Source organism: Neovison vison, chromosome 6, assembly GCF_020171115.1.
Source record: "Neovison vison isolate M4711 chromosome 6, ASM_NN_V1, whole genome shotgun sequence".
Lineage (NCBI taxonomy): Eukaryota > Metazoa > Chordata > Mammalia > Carnivora > Mustelidae > Neogale > Neogale vison.
In genome coordinates this window covers 142,207,764-142,231,082 of record NC_058096.1, presented here as the reverse complement: position 1 = coordinate 142,231,082, position 23,319 = coordinate 142,207,764, and the positions used below count along the sequence as shown (strand labels likewise).

At 37.8% G+C, this 23,319-nt stretch overlaps 1 long non-coding RNA gene across 3 annotated transcripts; it reads right to left on the bottom strand.

Annotated features, from left to right (window-relative positions):
- Positions 1-98: 98 nt before the first annotated feature.
- Positions 99-23,313, bottom strand: LOC122909011. 3 transcript variants are annotated; one of them, XR_006385063.1, is made up of 6 exons: positions 23,250-23,313; positions 6,947-7,114; positions 5,270-5,330; positions 4,815-4,871; positions 3,698-3,774; positions 99-3,275 (listed from the first exon to the last, which is right to left on the bottom strand). It is a non-coding gene; the product is annotated as an uncharacterized LOC122909011 (long non-coding RNA). The 3 variants fall into 3 exon arrangements; XR_006385064.1 differs by having other exon boundaries at positions 99-2,686; XR_006385062.1 differs by having other exon boundaries at positions 99-3,774.
- Positions 23,314-23,319: the final 6 nt, after the last annotated feature.

Genomic DNA, 23,319 nt, shown 5'->3' with positions numbered 1-23,319 from the left:
CATGGCGTGATCTCGAGGTCATGAGAGCGAGCCCCACATGGGGCTCCAAGCTCAGTGGGAATTCTGCTTGAGATCCTCTCTCCTCTCCCTCTCCCACTGCCCCTCCCCCTCCTTCTCAAATAAATAAAGAAATCTTTAAAAAAGCAAAAAGAAGGCATTCCTGCCTCCCAATGACCTTTAGGTGGAAAACAGGAGTCTCTGGAACTTCTTACTTCCCCAGTGAGACTACTGGTAGACTAGCAGCCATCTAGGAGCAGGGAAAGAGGCCACAGGGTTGGAACTTGGGCACTATGGGAAGTGTTCAGGGCTATAGCCGCACACATCATTCCTAAAGATTAGATGGGACCTCGTTTCATTTCGGTGGTCCCCATTCCAGAGAAAAAAACGAATCCAAGGATCACGGAGTCTCATGCTACAAGGATCACGAATCCAAGGATCACGTAGTCTCATGCTACAAGGGTGACACAAGGATAAAAGAAGACCCCTGCCATCTTGTATACCCAAATGCTATCTTAGGAAAGAGAAGGAAGAGGGTAAGAATCTGAGAAAGACTGAGTCATCTAAACAGCATTACTCAAAATGTGATCTATGGGCCAGTGCCAGTCCACAAATTATTACTGGCCTGAAGTGAGATAAACAAAAGTAAGAACTGGTATTCAGACATTTTTATCACAAACCGCCATTGCCAGGACATCCTAGCATGTGACCAGAGGACTTGTCTTGTTGAACAAGATACAGGCCAGTGCAGATGTGTTGAGCGGGCACTGCTAGGGGCTTATGCCATGAGCTGCAGAGTCGTCATATGCAGGACGACCATGTATTTGATCCAAGGTAGAACAGAAAGGTCAACCAATTTTAGAAGTATTAATCTAAGACTTTTGAAACCCTTCACCTTTGGATGGGAATAACATGCTGAACAGTTTGAACCAGAGGTTCCAAAGTGTGTTCCTTAGACCAATAATAAGCATCAACCGGGAACTCCTTAGAAATGCAAATTTAAGTTGCTACCAGATGTACAGAATCAGAAACCCTGGGGGTGGGCCCAGCAATCTGTGTTTTAACATGCCCTCTAGGTGATTCTGCTGCATGTTTGGAGTTTAAGAACCACTGGTTAGAATGCTTCGAGTCAAAGAATTGTGTTTGAGCTGCAGAAAAAGAAACACTATTAATTAAGTGCAAATTATTCTTGCTAGAATGCAGAGTTGGAACCCATGATGATCAGACCAGGTAGAGAAAAAGAAAAAAACTGAATTTGCTTTGTGTTTCTGAGTAATACACAAGTGAGTGAGGCCAAGATGCGAAAGCTGAATACTTTTAGTGGGTGATCCTTTTTTATCTGCCTCTGAAAGCTTACCCACAGGGCCGTGACTCCACTTTGCAGCGTAATTCATTTCCCAGCCCACACCAGCTTGTTGTTGTTGTTGCTGTTTTACCAAAACAGGGTCACAGTATAGGAACAGAAGACTACTTCTCCAGCTTTACTCTCACCACATAATTGCTGGGTTTCTGGCTTTCCTACATTCCTACGACTACTACTGTTAATAGTTCAGGAGGCCCCCTTGGCTCTTTTGTGTCATCTGTCCTTTTCCTTCTTTGCTCTCAGTTCTTGGTGCCCCTAGTATGTAAGCTTCTCCATGTTTCTGCTCCTCCCAGGCAGGGTTGATGCAGGTCGAGCTTAGAATCTGGACAACCTGGACATCGGCTATTTCGCAGCCCAGAAATTCTGCTCCCCACCAGTGCTTCATTTTTTTTTTTTTTTACTGGGGGAAGCCTCCTAGGACTCAGAGGATCTGCCAAGGCAGTCTTTCTCAGCCCATGTGCACGCACGTCACCTGGGGCTCTTGCAGTCATGCAGGTCTGGGCCTGCAAGTATAGGGTGGGCCTGAGGAGCTGCATTTCTCACAAACTCCCAGGTGACACTGACATTGCCAGTGTGTAGGCAATATTTTGAGAAACAACGCTTAGATCAGTGATTCTCCTGCTTTCACAAGGTCTTCTCCCCAAGTCTTCAACACAGCTGAGGGTGCAGATTTGTAGGGTGGCCATTTGTCCTGGTTTGACAGGGATTATCCCCAACATCCTGAGTGCTGGGCAAACCCAGATGCTTGGTCATCCCAACAGCCCAAACCATTCTGAACAGCCCTCATCCCTCTCCTCCCCACTCCCTCCCCACCTGACACTTGTATCTTGGGCTTCTAGACTCTCTCTTAAGATACTGCTTTCCCCCCAGGCTCTTCATTTCTCTTCCATACAATACCTTCCCCTTGGGCAGACCAGCCCTAAAGACAAAGCTGCATTTTTCAGCTAGTGAGGCCAATTGTAGGAGGAGCTGCCCATTTGTCTTGGTATGGAAGGTTCCATTTCATGTTTCCCCGCAGCTGGTCAGGACTAAGAGGCCCCCCTGAGATCAGTGAGGACCATATTTAGTAGGTAACTGATTTATTTTCACAGAAACTTTCTCATCCTGTCTGGTCTCTATAGACCAAGCAGGTTTCTCCAGTGCTTGGGAATAATGCCGGCTCTGCTTTGCCTCTTAGCTGATGATGTGGCTATTATCTGGAATCAGGAAAAATCAAAATCTTTCACTCTGGGGCAGCTTGGTGAATACAATGTGTTGTCCAGTATTTCCAGTGGTGCTTTATCGAAGCCATAAATTCTTTTAGGCAAAGCTTCATGCCTCATCATCCTAGAAATACAGCTCTGATTATATCCATCCACAGCTAAAAACCTTCATTAACACTGAATTTACAGCAGAATTATTTCCAAACTTCCTGCATTAGTACAAAGTAATGGTTCTCAAAACTTTGCTTTGCACCAGAATGACCTAGAGGGATTGTTGAAACAGATTGTCCGCCCCACCCCTGAGTTTCAGATTCAGTAAGCCTAGGTGGGAGCCCAGGAACTTGCATTTCTAATGAGTTCCCAGATGATACTGGTCCACAGAACTTACTCTAAGGACCACTGCTTCCCACCCACCCACCTAGCTATGGGTTACACTCCAACACCCAGCTACACCAAATATATTCAGACAACCCTTTATTCCTTGTTCATATTGCATGTTCTCCTACTCTGTGACTTTGTTTTGTTTCATTCATTTATTTATTCACTGTCTTTGTCCACTTAGGCTACTATAACCAAACACCACACCTGGGTGGCTTAGACAACAGACGTTTATTGTCACAGTTCTGGAGGCTGGAAAGTCCAAGATCAAGGTACCAGTAGATTCAGTTCTTGGTGAGAGCCCTCTTCTTGGCTGGTAGATGGCTGCCTTCCCACTGTATCATCACATGGTGGAGAGAGAACATGCTGGTGTCTCCTCCTTTTCTTGTAAGAGCTAATTCCATCATGGGGCTTTGCCCTCATGGCCTCATATAAACCTAATTACCTACTAAAGACCCCCCACCTCCTAATACTACCACATTAGGAGATGGGATTTCAGCATATGGATTTGGGGGGGACACAGACATTCAGTCCACAACATTCATGGATTCGTTCACTCAATCAATGATTCGTTGTTTTATAACTTCCCCCTTTTTTGTTGACGTACAATTGGCAATAAAAATTGTAAAGACTTAAGGTTTATAATATGATTTTTTGTATATACGTCATCGAACATGTCTTTTTAAAGATGACACAACTGATCCTGTCAAATGCTCTCATGGAGTTTATGGTATAAGGGAAGAGAGAAAAAATTTACCCTTTTCATTAACAGAGTGCTTCGAAGTTCCCAAAGAGATCTCACATGCAAGCTCCCCTTTGGTCTTTTCCAGACCCCTGAAAGATCAATGAGGCAGAGGTTATTTTACACATTTCACAGATAAGGAAATTGAAGGCCAGGGAGTATTTCAACCGAGGGATTGCCAACCCAGGTCTTTCCAGTCCCAGGTTAATGTTTTTTTCCACCCAATCATGCTATTTCAGTCTTGGTTCACTGTATTCCCCTCTCACTGTTGCCCAAATTGTACCTCTTCTTTAAAGCCTAATCTGTCACACCTCCAGCATGAAGCCTTCCATGATAACCATAATTAAAATAATTTATCCTTCTAATAAACAAAGATAATACTTTGTCTCTCTACTGGCACTTAAATATATACATATATATATTTTATAATATATAATTATAACATAATATATTATATATGTTATATAGTTATATATATTATAAATATATGTTATATATAGTTAAATATTATAAATATATATATAAATGGAATTTAAATATATATTATATATATATATATAACCCAATCTCCATGAGAATAGGATCACTCTCCTTTTTGTTACGCATAACACTCAGCTCTCACCTTATAGTAGATGCTTACTAAAGCTCTAAGAAATGAAAAAAGAATAAAGGTTGGAGAGATGAAAATCCCACCTACTTTCTGAATCATTGGTTATATACATTAGATGATTAATGAAGAATAATATATTTGAAGAGAAAGCAGAGTTCTGCATTATCTCTTTATTTTCTATCTTCCATAATGGTGGTAGGGAGGACTAGCACTCAAGAAGTAAGTTTTCCTGTTCTAACGTTTTGCCTTCATAATGTAACATAAATACTACTGCTCTTGTTTTCAAGAGGAGATCCTGAAACCCAGAATTGTTTAGACATTTCCCCAAATTCTGACACTGGTGGCAATTTAGAAAGAGGGCTATACTCAATTCCATTTAACCCCATTGGCAATATGAACACATGAAATCACCTCCAGTTATACTATGACAACAATAAATTGTCCAGCATTTATCTACATAGCAAATTAATTCATTGTATAGTAATAATCTTGAGGTCATCCTTTAGTAACATAATCTCTCACCTTATTATTGATTTGTCATTGATTCACCATTTGCTGGTTGAATCTTTTGATCCATTTCTGCAAAAAGGGAAAGAAATTTCACTTTACCGTGTGACCAGTCATCACTAATTGTGAAATGTTGGCCTGTGACTTAGTGAATCTGTCTCAACACGTGGTATTGTGTTATAACAGAACAATCTATTAGAAAAGAGAGTGGAAAAGGTTTGTGGTAAATTGTGGAACAAAAAGTGGGGGTGGGGAAGATAGATCCAGTTCCATGAATAACCCCAAAAGAAACAATAATTTTAGCAACAATGTAAAGCTCATACATTAAAGCAATTTGTTACACGTTTACCATATCTTAGAGCTGAGAATTCTTAGAGAGTTTAACCAAAGGACATTGCCGATTAACATCACAGGGCCTTGACAGAGAGGCAGGTAAGAGACAGACAGCATTCAGGAAAGCGCTAACTCACCTACAGGGGTTCAGCCCTGGGTTCTGCAGCCGGTCTTCTAAGAGCAGAGACTTGCAACATCCTAAAAACCAGACAGACACATGAAAGATGATCTTTCTAACAAATGTATGAAATACCAATTTGCATCCTTTCCTCTTGTATGTACTGCAATATTCTACCTGACAAACACCTGTTAAGTTTTAATTGGCAAGGGTTATTTCAAGGTCTTTTTTTTTTTTTTAAGATTACTTATTTATTTATTTGACAGAGAGAGAGAGGTCACAAGTAAGTAGAGAGGCAGGCAGAGAGAGAGAGAGAGGGAAGCAGGCTCCCCGCTGAGCAGAGAGCCCGATATGGAACTCGATCCCAGGACCCTGAGATCACGACCTGAGCCGAAGGCAGCGGCTTAACCCACTGAGCCACCCAGGCGCCCTCAAGGTCTTAATCATTTCATTAGCCATTAAGACAGTTAACAGTAAATCTTGGCATCTACCGTTTTTGTTTTTTGGTTTTGGGGGGTTTTTTTGCTTACAATTTCAATGACTGTTTAAAGGGATGAGGGAATTTTATAAATATCTTCTGAACTTTCTGGATCTGCCAGGTGGAAGAGTTTCAAAGCACATTTTCAGGCCCTCTGAGTGTTCAATTCAGAAAAATTAAGTTACAACCAATGTCCTATTTCATAAATAGCTTTCTATTGTTATTCAAACTGTCAGATCAGGGAGCTGGTAAAAAGTCATTTATCCATTTATCCAGAGAAGGGTAAAAATTGGGGAAAGAGATAACTATTTTCTCGAATTCACTGATGATGATGTTAATATAATATTGGCTTTAATGGGCAGTTTCGATCACGCTTCTCCTCAAGATAAAATAAAAAACATTTCAGACATTTGATTATCACTCCTTCTTAGAAAGAGTTCAGAAGCTCCCTCTCAGCCAATGGTTCTTGGTTCCTAGATATCTTTGCACTGGGGAATTCTTAGTAAGGATGAAGATCTATATATAGAAACAAAACCTGTTCCTAATGTGTGTGCCTATCAGGGGACAGGCAGGAGGGAATTGTCATTTTGTCTAGTCACTCGGGCTCTAAAATAATGAGGTTTCTTGGTAAAATAACAATACTACTAGATCACGCTTACATACTGAACTTTCAGACAATGTTCTAAATACATTTTAAGCGTATTTAATACTCAGAACCACCCTATGAGATCTGTACTATAACTATCCTCATTTTATAGGATAAGCTGAGAAACTTAGAAACACAAGTTCAACAACCTGCCCAAGGTCGCACACCTAGTAGGCAATGACACAGGCAGTCTGGCTCCAGAGCCCAGGTTCTTACCCTATATACTCTATTGCTATTTTATGTATAAAAAGTGGTATTTTTTATATGAAGCATGACACGTGTGTGTGTGTGTGTGTGTGTGTGTATGAAACACAATTATTAAAATTTTGAGAAAATGAAAACTGGAAGAAGAGAAAAGAAAGAAGTTCTATGAACTTCATATAATTGTCATGAGCCTTTGGGGATATTTGGTTTCAATCATATTTATATGCTTATTTTTTATTTGTTGTAGTTCTAGGATTTTGATTTTTTTATCTTATTATATCAGAAGTATTTCCTCTGTTGTTAATAGTGTTCATGATGCTCATTTTTAATACCTGCGTAATATTACATAGACTGGGTATATTACTCACTTGACAAGTCTCCAGTTGTTAGCTATTTAGGTTGTTTCCAGCAGCCCAGGGCAGGTTCATGTGCAGGTTGTGTAGGCAGAGAGCCTGGTTCAAATGTCTGTTTCTCTACTCACCAGCTACATATTCTTCAGCAAGCTACTCAACCTCTCAGTGTTTCAGTTTTCTCATCTGTAAAATGAGGATATTAGTAGTAACTACCTCCACCTACTTGGTTTTCTGGGACGATAGACTGCATTAATTGTAGTAAAGCACTTAAAACATTGTACAGTTATCAGTATCGTGAGTGAGTCTATAGTAAACATCTTTATACATAAAACAATTCATATTAAAAAAAATTATTTCCTAGGGGTGCCTGTGTGGCTCAGTGGGTTAAGCCTCTGCCTTCGGCTCGGGTCATGATCCCAAGGTCCTGGAATCGAGCCCCATGTCGCCGGGGGGGGGGGGTTCTGCTCAGCAGGGAGCCTGCTCCCCCCCACCCACCGCCTGCCTCTCTGCCTACTTGTGATCTCTGTCTGTCAAATAAATAAATAAAATCTTAAAAAAAAAAAATTTCCTTAATAGATATTCCCAGATATAAGGCTACCAGGTCAAAAGAAAGGAATTTGTTTGTTCTAATATCTGATTTACACTGCCAAAGAGTTTCCAAAAAAGTATTATATAGATTTCTATGCCACTAGTTACGGAAAAAGAAACCACTTTCCAGTGTACTTTGCTGACTTTGGGTATTAATATTAAATCTTCTATTGCTTTGCCTTCCACTTCATCAATCTGTTCTTCTGCTGTTTCTAGTTTGCCCTTAAACCCATCCACTGAGTTAGTTTCTGCCAGTTTGTTTCTCAGTTCCAGAATTTCCATTTGATTTTCATCATAGTTACCAATAATATGCCAAAATTCCCCATCTTCTCATCTAATTTTGTTAATTTATTAATCACAGATATTTTAAAGCTTATTATCTGGTCTATAGGTGTGGCTGGTAATTTTATTGCCAGACATTGTGTAATGAAAAATTGTAGAGATAATTTGAGCCTCTGGGTGATCACATCTTTGTCAAGTGGGGTTCTACCTTAGCTTCTAACAGGTAGTTATGTAAGATCCTATATAAGAGATCTCTTTTGGATTCCTGGCTCCCTGGGTTCTCTGCTTCTCGAATCCTCTCTGCCCTGAATCTATGATGCTTTTAAACAAATATTTGCTAGATTTTATACAGGTTTTCAACTTTCTCTCAGAGGATAAGTTGATCTAAATGAAAATAATCTGTAACAGCTGGGAATGTAAATCCTTGACATTAATTTTAAAATAATTGATTAAACCTAAATACAGCTTATTTTTGTTTTAGTGTATATTCAATTGATTATTAGTAAGGCTGAATATTCTTACTTTTTTGCAAATATGTTATATATCATCCTTTGTGAAATGTGCTTTTAGTGTTATCTCTATATTGGCTAAATATGATTCTATTTTTATCTCATGTATTAGTTCTCAGCTGTGGAGTTTGTATGAGCTTCTGTTAATAACATGATTATTGACCCTTTTGTAATGTTCAAATAATTGTACCTTGCCTACTGCTTGTTTGTTTTATTGCTGTCTTAATATAACCAAATCTATTTTATCTTTACTTTGAGATTTGTTATAGTATTTTAAGCTATAAAAACAAATTCTTTAGATTTCCTAGAGTTTGAGTTTTGCTATTTTATTATATGTGTATCATGAATATATAATTGATTTTTTCTGTTAATCACTCCATATCTTATAAAATATTTTCCCTTTCCTCTGATTTGTGTTCTGACATTATCAAATATTCCATTATTATATAAAATATGATTAATTTTGACTATATATTTTGCCTCATTAATTTATTTTGGTGTCAGTATCACATGGTTTTAATTATTATAACTTTAAAATATATTTTAATATATTTGATATGATTAGTCTGTCCTCATTACTTTTCTTCCTCAGAACTGATTTCTACTATTCTTTCCTACTTTCTTTTCCAGATTTATGTTAAAATCAAGTTCCTCTCACTGTTACAAAATGTGAAAAACAAAAGATGCTTTATTACTAGATTTCCCATTATGTCTATACTTTGGAAAGAATTAACAATTTTTTTAGATTTATTTATTTTAGACAGAGAGAGAGGGAGGGGCAGAGGGAAGTGGGAGAGAGAATCTCAAGCAGACTCCCCGCTGAGTGCAGAGCCTGAATTAGGGCTTGATCTCATGACCCAGAGATCATGAGCTGATCATGACCTGAGCTGAAACCAAGAGTGGAACACTTAACTTTTAAGTGCCACCCAGGTGCCCCAAGAATTTACAATTTTAAAATGTTATTTTTAAAACCAGAAACCAATCTTTTGACTAATTTAATTATTTTATAGCTCTCAAAAAGTTTCATTTAGATAGGTAACATATTTCCATTTAAACTCAGTTTTATATATTTTGTTGCTCTTGTAAAATAAATCTTTTAGAGGTTTATGTTTAAGCTAATGGTTGCTAATATTTAGAAATTCTACTGATTTATGTTAATAGTCCTATGCCTGTCAATATTTTACTAATTTTGTCTATTCACACTTTTATACACTTCTTTGGGTTTTCAAGATATAAAAATATTTTTCCAGTCATAATGATTTTTTTCCAAAATATTTTTGAAATAATAAAAATAAATAAATAAATAAATTTCCAAAATATTTTTCCAGTCATTCTTTATAGGTCTTCTTTCTTTATTACTTTTAAAAAAAGATTTTATTTATTTATTTGAGAGAGAGAGAGAGAGACAGCACAATGGGCAGAGAGGGCAGAAGGAGAGGGAGAAGCAGACTCCCTGGGGAGCAGGGAGTCCAATTAAGGGCTCAATCCCGGAACACCGGGACTATGGCCTGAGCAGAAGGCAGATGCTTAGCCAACTGAGCCACCCAGCTGCCCCCAAGTCTTCTTTCTCTAGTGTTTTATTATATTCATAAGGGCTTTAAAAGTGTTTAATAACATTATTATGGCAGAACCATTATACCAACTTTTACCCCATCCTTGTTTTTAAACATGTATATTTCTAATTTTTTAAAATTAATCTTGACTATTAGTTAAAAACATTTATTATGCTAAAAATAGTTTATCTTTTCTTCTTATCTTTTTATCAGGAACAAGTATTAAATTTTATCTAACACTTTACAAACAATCTATGAAAATAATCATTTACTTCTTATTTAATGTATCAATACAAAATATTTCATTAGTTTCATTTCTAATTTTGTAAACTTTTGCACTGCTTGGGTATACATTATTTTTATTATTTTGCTGTGATGAGCTCTACTGACTTTTTAAAAAGTGCATTAAATTGTATTAGGTTTAAGCTTATTTAAGGCATTATTTTTTCAGTGTCATTATCCCTTTACTAATATTATAATAACAATAATTACAAAATAGTCCTTTTTGTCTTATTTATGGCTTTTTGAAAAAATTCTGCTTGTGACCATGTTAGGCTGCAAATTTTTGCTCTTTTAGAAAGTATTTCTATGTCATTTTTCTTTAAATATGACTCTTAAGCACCACCAAATCATAAGACCTTCATTTTAATTTAATATGAAGATCTTTCCATTTGAATAGAGAAATTTAAGACATTTATACTTGTCATAATTTCTAGCTTGATTGTACTTATTTGATACTTTCTTCTCAATAATTCCTCATTGTTTCCTTTCCATTTTGTCTTTTGAACTGTTTTATCTCCTACAATTATTTATAAAATAGATATTCTTCTTCCCATTCAACTAGTATCTATATTAAATTGTTCACAACTACCCCTAAATGTATTCTTAGCTAATGATTTAAAAATAAAGCAACAGGGCGCCTGGGTGGTTCAGTTGATTAAATGTCTGACCCTTGATTTCAGTTCAGGTCAAGGTCTCATGGGTCATGAGTTTGAGCCCTGCATTAGGCTCCCTGGTCAGTGGGGAGTCTGCCTGATATTCTCCCCCTCTGCCTGCTCCCACCCCCATTCTCCTGCCATGTGGTCTCTCTCTAAAAAATAAATAAATAAATAAGCTTTCGTTTTCTCCATCTCCTCTTTCTACATTGTGGTTATTAGTTTCAGACTCTTCTTTTAAAATTAAAAACAAAAACAAAAACAAAAACAACCTCCTTTTAGGATTAATTTATTAGAAACATTGCTTCCTTAGAAGAAAAACATCTAGTCATTAATCAATTCTTAGTTCATTTCAATTTTCCCTATATTTGATTCCTTTATTACTTCATCTTGACCCTGAGTGCTTAGTTAGCCCTAAGCTTTTTTCCTGGAATTTTCTAGTTTTGATTTTTTTTTTTATACATCTGACCACTTAGTGATCTAAACAGTATCTCTTTGCAACTTTTGCATAAAGTACTCTAAGTTGTTATACCTTCTGACACTTTCCTGATATAAAATGTTCTTCTGTTGTTTTTATGTATGAGCCAATAATCAGGCAGGCATAAAACTTAAAGAATAAAACTTGTTTTGCTTAAAATTATGTAAGAAATTACACTTTGGCCTGAAGAATGTTCTTGTTCTGTAAAAGAAATATGAAGACAATCTACAAAAATATGTATCTGTTTTCTTAAACACTTGAAGGAATTTTGTTTGTTCTAGAAATTTAAAAATTTACCAGCCTATTACTAGGCATTTATTTTTACTCCTTAATTTTGCTCAATATTACAATATTACTGCAGTTTTTGTATAAAGAAAGTTTTCTTCTGTCATAAACTTTGATTTTTACTTCTAATCCAATTGCTCTATTTTCAGGGGAACACCCATTATTTTATTCATAAATATAAAAAATGTTTATCTAATACTAATAGCATATACAATGTGTTAAGCCCTCTGTTGGGGGTAGGGTTACAATAATAAGATATTTATTGCTCTCAAGGAGCTTATTTTCTAAGTTAGACCTCCATAATTTCTCTATCCAATTTCCTCTTACCCTTTTAGCTTTTATTCACTTTCTTTGGATGTTTAGACCAGTTATGAAGTTTTTCTTCTGTATCCCTAATTTCTAGTTCTGCAAAACAGAAATTTTACCTACTGAATTTTTCATTTAGTCACAATCTATTCTTATTTTTACCTGTTCTTGTTTAATTAAAAACAATATAGTCCCTCCTGCTATATCGTTATAATTGCATTCCTAAAAAGCCCCATATTATCAGAAGGTTATTATAAAAACAATTATTTCAAGGAGAAAAGGGGTTGGGGCTAAGTAGTTTCAAATGCACAATAATAAGATAATTTTACTACCGTAATTTCAATAATAAATGTGCTTTTATATTTCTAAGTGTTTTTAACTCAAATTTTAACTAATAAATTGGTCTATCAAAACACGTAAATATGATTCTCAACATACCAATCAAGTAATGTAAGACTTACAAGGTAAAGTTAAATCAGATCTTAGACAATGGGTTACTACAACCATAAAATAAATTATATTACAGTTTGCAACTCTCCCAAGTAAAGAAAAAACTGTAACACCAACTGATCAACCAGCCATTCAAACAAACCTATTCCAAATATTTTTATGGAGTAACTGCATGTCTACATATATAACTATAGTTCTAAATATGCCATCATGTTAAAATTAATAATAGCAAGTACAATGCAAATGCTGTATCTTAATGTATCCACGATGTTATCTCCAGTTCTATCTATAAAACCACAGGAAGTAGGAGAAATGATTGAACTTGCATATGGGAAACAACCAGTTTCTGGTATACGTCATGTGTGGGGATATATTCATTGCTTCATTTCCAAAATCTGCAAGGAGACCCAATAAAGTGGGAGTCCAAGAGAAGAAGACCTGAGGTCCTCAATGTGCTTCCTTCCACAAAATTCCACTTTTCCTGTAAGTTTGCAGTCAGCTTCTAGCATTTACAATAGATTTCAAGTCATTGGTGCACAAGGCCCAAGAAGCCATCAAAGGGAAGTCTTACCTTTGACCATTAAAATTTTGAAATGCAATTCTGGCCAGGGACAACTTTCACCTGTTAGCATAGGAAACTCCCAAGGTATGTCCATTCTGCAGGCATAGGAAACTCCTAGTGTGTCAGCGCCAGCAACACAGAAGGCCACAGAGCATGTGAGAGAGCAAACTGGAATTGACGAAGTAACCTCTTCATTCCTTCCACTCTCTAGAATATGCTTATTACTTACATTTTTATTGTTGATTCATAAAATTCTTTTTCAGGTGGTTCTAAATCCTTTAAAAAAGTAATTCACCAGAAGAATGTTCATATAGTGCAACTCATTTGCATCTTCCCAGAAGTTCCCCAAATTGGAATCTTAAAATATGCTTATTGGGATGAAAAAACAGCTTAAAAACAGTTTTGTTAAATGTCTGTTTTTTTAATTCAATGAATGATTTTAAAAATTAGCTTCATTGTTTTTTAATTTACCATCTGTTAACTCAATAAATATGAGTTCTTAAAGTTAACCTAATTGTCTTGGAATTTGCTGTTTTTGAAGCTGATTAAAGTTATTTAAATTAATTTTATTGTATATCCAGACTAGAACAAAGCATGTCTGCGTTTGAATAGATCTTGGCTAATAATTTACAAATAAGTGTGCTCATTTTTAAAAAGGACTAATTTTGTTTCTTGTCCTTAATATATATCAGTCAACCTGTAGAAATGCAGAGATGCTGATGTTAGATACTCAAAGGGCTAGTATACCAATATACCGAAACTCGTAGCCATTAAAATCTAAACAAGTATAAACTTCCAACAACTCTGTCTTTTGTCTAATAAAGAGGAAATCCGGAGAGAATATCAATTAGAATGCTATTTCTTTTCACCCTACGTTCCCAAGGATGAAAGGAGTTGCTATGTTTTTTAAATATCATCCTGCATCTGGTCATACTTTCTTAGACTAAGGGTGGTCACTGAATCCAAGTGAACCAATCAGACTCATCCCTAAGAATTGTGAAGACACAAAGATGGGCCTTTCTCTGGGTGACTTGACAGAAACATCCATAGTGCAAGAACAACTGGCAATCATGATCTGCTATGTAACTGAGTAGAGGTAACTCGTATTGCCATGAAAAAGACAGAAAAGAAATATGGAGAGAGAGGATTGACTGAGTTCCCTGTAGCACTTCAATACATCTACTCCCAAAACCCAACTGTACCCTTGACTTTGGATTCCACAAAAAGCTCCAGTTGTGCTTTTCCCTTTTTCCTTCAGCTCAGAGTCAGCTTCTATCTCTTACCGAAGTCGAAAGAACTTGAACTAATGTACAGAAGAGAAAATCCCACTGGTAGTAATGATTGTTTAATCATGGGTTTTTAAGGCTTTATTCCCCCCTGACCCCATTTTCCTTTAGATGAGAAGCTCTTAACTTTAACATGTAATTTAGCTAGTCTTTCTTTTTGGTTATTGCTTTTATGGCTTATCTAAGAAAAACTGTCTATTTCCAATGATGTTTTCCTCTAAAACTTTATGCTTTTAATTCTACATTTAGATCTATAATCCACTGGCAATGAATCTTCATGTATGGTGTGAGGTAGGGATCAAGATGTTTGTTTGTTTGTTTTCTGTATAGGTATCTAGTTATCTTAGCACCATTTGTTGAAAACACTTTTTTTGTGTATTGGGTTGCTTTGGTGGTGGTGAAAGTTGGCCGGGGTGGGGGGAGGGGTCATCTGAAGCCATCTGAAACTAATGACTGAATACTAAAATGCTGAGACAGTTATTTTGTTAACTTTATTAATGAGTTTAAGAAAATAATAGTAACATCTTCACTTAAAAGAATGAGTAATAATTCATTCATCGGAATTCATTTCTTCCATAAACTTGCATGTAATATACCTAAAATATATCTCACGACTAGTGCTCGCTTCGGCAGCACATATACTAAAATATCTCACGACTAATAGTCAAATCTGTTTTCTGTTTCATGCTGTTATCAGCTTACCCCTTTCCATTGTCTATATAATATGCATCCATTCATGTTCCAGATATTAAAAGGAGCAAGGCATACTGAGATCCAGCCTAGGACTATATCTGTGAGATGGAACAAACTACATACATCCAAGAATACTAAATGAAACAAAACTGATGACCAAGTCAAAGTGAAATTCAACCACTGGTCCTGTCCGTTTGTCCCTCTTCTGTGTATCATACCTGGAACTTTTGCCCTCCAATTGTATAAATCAGCTTCCAAGTTGTCTCAGGAAGATCCAAAATTAATAATGTTATCGTAGATTTGAGATGACCTTGAAGTGTGATCTCGAAATCCACTGATTCCCAATGTGCAAGTCATCTGTGAAATCCATTGATTTCCAATGTGCAAATCATCTTCATGGCACACATAGAAAGTCTTTAATATTTGCCAAAAACTGGGGTAAATGCATGAGGCAACTGGCTCAGGAAATCTGAGTATCCTGAGCCCTTCCCAGGCTCTGGCGGGTCATCTTTAAGACTGAAAGGTTCAATATCTTGGCACACTTGTTAGCCTTTTGTACCATAGCACTTGGTTTATTCTCATCTAAGTACTTCTAAAAAATGTGCAGTAGTGGATGAAAAATTTATAGGTTTGGCTAATAAGCATTCTCTATTTCTGGAAAAAATTATCCCCAATTTATCTTGGAGAACAGTACCTCCCCCATTCTCAGCCTACACAATTTGGGTAGGGTGAACTCCTAAATCCAAGGTGGGCATTTGGCCCAAGGCTGTTGAGTTAAAGAACCATAGCCCTTGACCAGGGTTATAAGTGCAGGTATGAGCACATGATACACCTTGATACAGTCACAGCCAGGTGTAGTTCTTTTGCTGGAAACATTGAGAAAGAGGAGTGCTCTTTTGTTGGAGTTTCTGTATCAGAAGAATAGAAGACTGGAGGGACTAGCTTATTACAGTGAAGGGAAAACTAGACTAAGAATGAAGTTAAAGCGGAAGTTGACACAGAAGAAAGCAGAAACAAGAGATATTTGGTGATTTTATTTGAGCATATATACCTAATTATGCCTAAAGTATTTCTTACACTGTATTTCCTACTAACATGTATGTTTGTTGAGGGAATTCAAGGATAAAAAGTGAAACAAAACTTTAATTTATAATTTGGATTTCGGCTCCTTTCAACCCAGGTTTCCCAAATCCATATGGATCACTGGATCCCTGCTTTATTTCTACCAAATCTGAATTTATGGACATGGTGCCGAGGAATCTGCATTTTTAAATTTTTTTTTATTTTTATTTTTTTTAAAAGATTTTATTTATTTATTTGACAGGCAGAGATTACAAGTAGGCAAAGAGGCAGGCAGAGAGAGAGAGAGGAGGAAGCAGGCTCCCCGCCAAGCAGAGAGCCCATTGCAGGGCTCGATCCCAGAACCCTGGGATCATGACCCAAGCCTAAGGTAGAGGCTTTAACCCACTGAGCCACCCAGGCGCCCCGGAATCTGCATTTTAAATAAGCATTCTATTTAATTCCCATGCACAGTAAAATTTGAGATATACCACTGTGTGGGAATAAGGAGTGAAAAGAACAAACATTCCCCACCCTGATGTTTGTCGACATCAACAAAATAGTTTGTTATAGAATCAGAACTACAGTCCAGTTTTCTTCTTTTCTTCCTGGTAACTTGATTTCCCTAAGGTCATGCACTATTAATTTTTTCCCTACTCCAACACATTTTTCATCTAAAATGTAAACATTTACTAATGGCAAAGATTCTACTTTTGGGCAGCATTTATAGCATATAAAAATAGGAGGTGCTTTAACAATTTTAAGATAAATGTTACTAGTGACTATGTTCTGGACTTGGCAAACATTTCCACAAAAGTTATAGAAGAGAAAAGCATTCCACTGTGTGTGTAGCTGTTTTAATACAAAAATAATTTCTTCCAAAATCTTTCAGTAAAAAATAAATATTCCAGAAATAGAGGCCATAATTATTCTCCAGCTTTGAGTCCCCTTGGCACACCAGCAAGTCACCCAGGAGCTTCTTGCTTCTTTCTACCCCACTTGTATTTCAGTCAATTCACTTTCTCTGCTTGTTTACAGCCCAGGATTTCCTCTTATTAGAATAACAATGAGCAATATTAACAAAAGAAAACACCGTCTTTATTGACTACTAACCGTGTGAAGCCCAGGCGTTTGCTAACTCCAGGAGTTGGGTACAGTGGTAATCCCTACGGAATGGATGAGGAAATTAAGGTACAAACTAAGAGACTTGCCCAAGGTTTTGCTAATGACGAGCTGAACCTGGATTAATCCAGGCAATTTGACACCTATGGCTGCTCTGCCTACATGTATATAAATTTTGTCTATTTTTCTCTTTAAAGTTCACTAAAATATTATAATCTGCTCATGCTGCTTCTTTGTATTCAAAACTCATGGAGCACATAAAATGGGTGGGTTTTATTCTAAATTATACCTCAAGAAAGGTGAATTAAAAAATTACAAACTGTAGAGCCAAACTACTAAGAATTTAAAGACTTGGTTGCCCAATGAATTGAGTGGCTTTAAAGATATGGATGTGCCCCTGTATATATAATGTGTGTGTGTGTATATATGGTATACATATATGTATATACACACATACACACACACACTATACCATATAGAGTTTGGCCTTCACTAAAAATATGCATAAGCTACACAAAAGGGTGCCCATGTAGTTTTACAAAGCCTGGGAGTACAGATTTTAGGGACTGCTCCAAGAGTCATGTATTTAGCTGGCATTCCTTTACAAGGTAGGATCATTAAGCTTAGTCCTAGATAATATTCTGAGGCTGTGCTGATCTTTATGTCCTACTCTAAATGATGTATGCATTTTTAAAAACCAATAATATTTATCTAAGTGAAATAAAAAAATTACCTGTGATCAATATAAGATCATTGTGCTCTTGAAAAATTAACAGTCTAACAAAGGAAACATATGGCATAAGGAGTCCTCAAAAAATGTGCCCTCCTTCTAAAACTTCAGTTTTTTACTCTTTCATTCATTAGCTCTTCAAATATTTATCAGGTGCCTCTAATAAACATGGAAAGCTGTATACTATAAAAAGGGCAGTATTATAAACGGCTTTGCATCATCCCTCAAATGATATTATGGAGTATCAGTTACAGGACCCCAGGCTCGATTCTTCCTGTCCACTTTGCCACCAGAGAAATATTTTTTTTTTTTAAGATTTTTATTTTTAAGCAATCTCTACAGCCAACACGGGCCTTGAACCCACAACCCCGAGATCAAGAATCACATGCTTCACCAACTGAGCCAGCCAGCAACCCTCAGAGTGATCTTTCTAAAGAGTTCTGTTGGTGTTACTCCCATCCTTATAACCTTTAATGACTCCCTACCTCATAAGGTAGGAGACATTTGACTGGTGGTCTTTATACTGATTTTGATCTGGAGACATCTTTTCTCCCCACATGTGTACTTTAAGATGAGGTAAGCTTTCAACACTTAATATTTCCACTTTTCACATAAAACCAAATTAGCAACTTCTCTTTAACAATTGGAGGACGAGGGGCACCTGGGGGGCTCAGTTGGTTAAGCTCCAACTCTTGATTTTGGCTCAGGTCATGATCTCAGGGTCCTGGAATAAAGACCGTTGGGGTGGGAGGGATGAGGGCAGAGGCCTGGGCTCAGCTCCCTGCTCAGTGGGGAGACTGCCTGAGGAATCTGTCTCCTCCTTCTGTCCCCTGCCCCTCCCCCACCCTCTAAAATAAATAAATCTTAAAAAACAACAACAACAACAACAAAAAACAGAACAAAACCCAAAAGTAACCTCAACTGGAAGACCCGACACTCGGCATTATTGGGCAGAAAATATATTCTCAGGATTGCCACAGTTTTCACGCCGCTTATGGTCTCAACTTGGTCTGCTTTGCTCACTTGTTTCCATGCTTGGCCTAGAGTAGACCGAATTTGCAGTCCGACAGACAGGATACAGCTTGTCTGCAAGGTTCTTAGTTTGTAGTTGCTTGATTTCATCCTTCCCAAAGATCTCATGTTCCAGCCCCACTGAGTTCCTGGTAGTTCCCTAAACAGCAAGCTTGGTCATCCTCAGTGCCTTTCCTCATATTGGTCTCTCTGATTGTAATAGCCTCTATCTCCCTTTTTTTTTTTTTGCCTAGAAGAGACTCATCTATCCTCAGCACTTAGTTCAATTCTTCTATGCAACTTTCCTAAATCCCATCAGAGTTATTTGCTTCTTCCCACATGTTCCTGTAGCACTTTGTGCTTCTATTGGCATTGCAGTGGCTTTTCCTTCTGTGAGCCCAGTTGGAAAATGTGTTTCTTGAAAAGAACTCTTGACCATCTCCATATACACAGTCCTTAATAGAGTATGTGGCATGAATAAGCGAGTATTTATTGAATGAACAAAAAGATAGATAAACGAATGAATGAATACTTTCATGAAAGTTTTTTATTTGTGTTGCAAATTTTTGATGTTTAAAATAAGGGAAGTAACTATTCAAGACAAAATTTCAAAATCTGATAATGATCATGACATCTTTAGATAACACTTTTTTTTTCCCCCAGATAACACTTCTCAAAAGTTCCTGTTCATGGTACCCTTTCTCGGAAAACAAGTCTTGAAAAAATAAAATACATATAATTTAGGAAATACATAAAGAGTGGCTTAAAATTAACAGGACAGTGCAATTTGGGTGGAAGGAGTGGGATTGTAGGGCTGCATTCAAAGAGAGAAGAGATGGTGAAAAAGTCACAGCATGCATGTCTCCCTATAATTTGGTGGCCTCTCCAGCAGTGTTTACCTTGAAGAATGAAATATTTAGGCCACAAAGGAGAAGGATGGGATTGTTGAGCTGGAGGATATCAGTGCTCAAGGGTCACTAAGAGTATGACATACTGTTATACTTAGTATAACATACTAAGAGTATGTTAGTCCTTAAAAGCTGTGCACCATAGCTCTCTACTTTAGGGCGCAAGGTAGGCTACACTATCTGGCCTAACTGTGATGATTCTATAGAACCATGCAACTAGTCCTGGCCAATGAGTTGTGAGCCCAAATAATGTGAGTCACTTCTGGCTATAGAATTTAAATGCCAGCCTGACACACTCTGAATGATCTTTATTTTTCCCATAGCAACATGAAACACTCAGGATGGCGACTGTTCTATCAGCCTGGGACCCTGAATGAGGAGACATGCAACAGACAAGCTGACTTGCAGGGGACTCAACATGACCAAGAAAACAACTTCTGTCACTGTAGATCACTAAACATTGGAATTGTTTGTTATTCTGACACAAGATCCCTCTCCTGACTAATAGAACATATTTGCTCTGCTTGGCAGAACTAAGACTAATGGTTGGAAGTTTTAGGGTTTATAGGATTTATGAGTTTTAGGGTTGAAAGTTTTAAGGAAGTCTGTGTCAATTTTGTTCAATTTTAAAAAATATAATAAGGTATAAAGTATAAAGATGGAATGAACTACTTAGGATACTCCTCATTTATACAAACAATATACATTGAACTTTATCCTGTAGTAACTCTTCTGTAGATAAAATCTCTACTTTGAGGTAGGTATAAGTGGTGAGTTCCCCTTCACTTAAGGTGTTTGCCTTGATAGCCCCTAAAGGTTTGTCTTGACAAATCAACTTCAAAACTACATTCCAACCAGGAACTTCAGGATGGGTACTTCCTCTCATCTAGAAAAGAAAAAAAAAATCTATTTTCTCAAATATTCTTTGGATTTCATCTATTAACAGACTATTAAGTTGTCTTTTCGCATTTTGATGTCATCTGGCCACCAAATAAACTCATTGAAGGCCAATGCTGTTTTAGCTCTCCTTTCCATCTTTCTGACACTATTTAGTAGGCAACATTTGTCTTCTATTCCCCACAGGAAAATAATCAGCTTTGACCCTATTTATTATTATTGACCATTTGATATGTTTCATATTTACTTGTCTTTCAACCATTTAAATCAGATTTGGACTTGTTAAAAAAAAAATATAGGAGCAGAAATATATTACCCTAATAACTTTAAGGCAAAATACCTTTTTCTTCCGGAAAAAAAAAAAAAAAAGGGCTTATCCTAGTACTATTGAATTTGTGGCCAATTACAATATTTCATTAACATCTTAATTCAGTAAGTATTTAATGTATTCCTACTACGTGCCAGGGGGCAAGGTTTACAAAAGAGTTTATCAAGTTATGTTACTTAATGCACTGTACGCATCATTACATAATTCTGTACTATAATAGAGCCTGTGAGCTCTCTGTTCAAGACTATTTAGGGGATAAAAAGCAAATTCAAAAGGTTGGGGAAAATGTTCCTTTGGTTTAACACAGGGGAGAATATCACACTTTAGATTTGGGGGATTTAGTTGATATTTCGGGGACATAAGTAAGAGTGTGTAAGGGAAATAAGAGTGTGTAAGGAAGAAAAAAAAATCGATCTTTTTTTTTTTTTTTTGTATTTCAATTTCTGTTAAGCTTCACTTCAGCCTTTCAGAACTAGAGAATCAGCTGCCTGCTATAAGAAATTGCTAATAAGCAGTAATTAAAGACACAGAATTTTTTCTTTCCATTCCAAACCTGATGTCATTCCCAGATGGAGATATTGGTACTAGTTAGGCAATTGAGCATTTTGGTAAAGTAAGATTTGGGGTCTCTTGGATCTATGGACACAGAAAGTGGTCCAGGAGGGAAAACTTGTGTTTTGCCCATGGCATTGATACCTTTTTGCTTTGCTTCGTAGAACGAGGAGTTGAGGTGGGCACTTGCGTCTTAGAAACGAGGGACGAGTTCACTAAAAAAACACTAATTCATAAACTTTTTATAGTCTTATATCTTTGGAATTGTTGCCTTTGCAGAAAACGATAATCAACTGAAAAAGATGGACATTCCAGTGGATCCAATACCACTGATAGGAAAGAACTGGTATATCAGAAAGCAGCATGAATACATGTGCTATCCTCCTTTATTTAGAAAAACCACACAAAAATACAGCACAGTTGATGTGCTGTTACCAGGACTTGAAAGTAGAATCAACCACTGTGTAAAAGATAAAATAAGACTGCACGGAATATGAGGATTTTCCCAGCGTGCTTTATTCATAGACATCTGACAGAAGAGGACCTAACAGAGCTTTTAGGAAAAACTGAATTCTCAGCCCACAGTCACTTTCCAGGAACTTCACTGCAAACAGTGCTCTGCGCTGGCGGGATGGAGATCTTAGCAATCTCCCTCCTGCTTCCATAGTTTCCTTCTCTCTAAATACAATTATGTATGGGGACTTAATGAGAGAGCAAGCCTTGTGTGAAAGGAACTCAAGAAAGTGCAGCTTCTAAAAATACACCGAGGCGGCTCTACAGTCCTTATTGTTACAAACTGACGTTTTGCAGTTCAAGCTATGAACCTAACAACTACACACACACACACACACACACACACGAAGAAAAAAAAGTAGACTGTTTTTCCTTTCTGCAATCCCCTTAACTTTTAGTAAACAGTAGTAATTTTCTGTTGTCATACTCAATGCAAATTTCCCCAAGACCACACAACACAAAACAAAAGACGTGTTAGCTTCCCACGAGCGGGGTGGGGGTGGAGGATGGCATGAAGAGAAGGGCAAAGTTGATGGAGTTCTCACTTCTCCTTAGCCTGGGATCCTGAACCTCCAAGTCACTCTGCTGTTGCAGGGGGTTTCGGACTTTCAGTCACCTTCTGGGCGGGTTCCCTTGCCCCCCTCTTCCGCCAGCTCCCTGTCATTAAATTCGCATCACTTGCCCCCTTTGCTTCCAGAAGAAACTGGACCTCTCGGTTCAGAGTCTTTTCCCAGTGGACAGCTGCCGACGGGAGGATACATATTTTAAACAAACAGGCAGGGGCTAGGGGTGGGGATCTGCAAGAGGGCCCCCCTTCTTCTCCTTCCACCACGTGTTCCTCAGTTGGGGTGCAGCACTCTTGGATGGGTGCTGAGAAGGGCGAGGGTGGGGTGGAAGAAGATGGACGGAGCAGGCTGTAAGGGAAGGAGGCCCCCTAGGAGAGATCGTCTCGACCGAACATTGACGAGAGAGAAAAAAAAAACTGGCCCACATGCCCCTAGTGGGGAGCGATACACCCCACGCGGGCTGGGTTTGGAGGGGTGCGTAGGGCCCTCTCACCTGACTTCCTCCTCTGCTGGCACACACTACAATCACCCGCTCCCCCCCCCCAAAAAAAGCCCAGCCAAACAACGAACAACAAGAGGAAGCCGCAGGCGGCAAGAGGAGGGGTGCGCGTGGTGGGGGCTCGGGAGAGGTGAGGGGGCAGGGTTGGTGGGCGTCGAGAACCGCGCCGCGCACCCCTAAGCGTACTCCCAGGCGCCCACACTTACCCCTAGCGTCTGAGGGTCCGGTCTTCGGCGCCAATCCCAGCGCGCGCCTCTCGCCCGCCCTCGTCCCTCC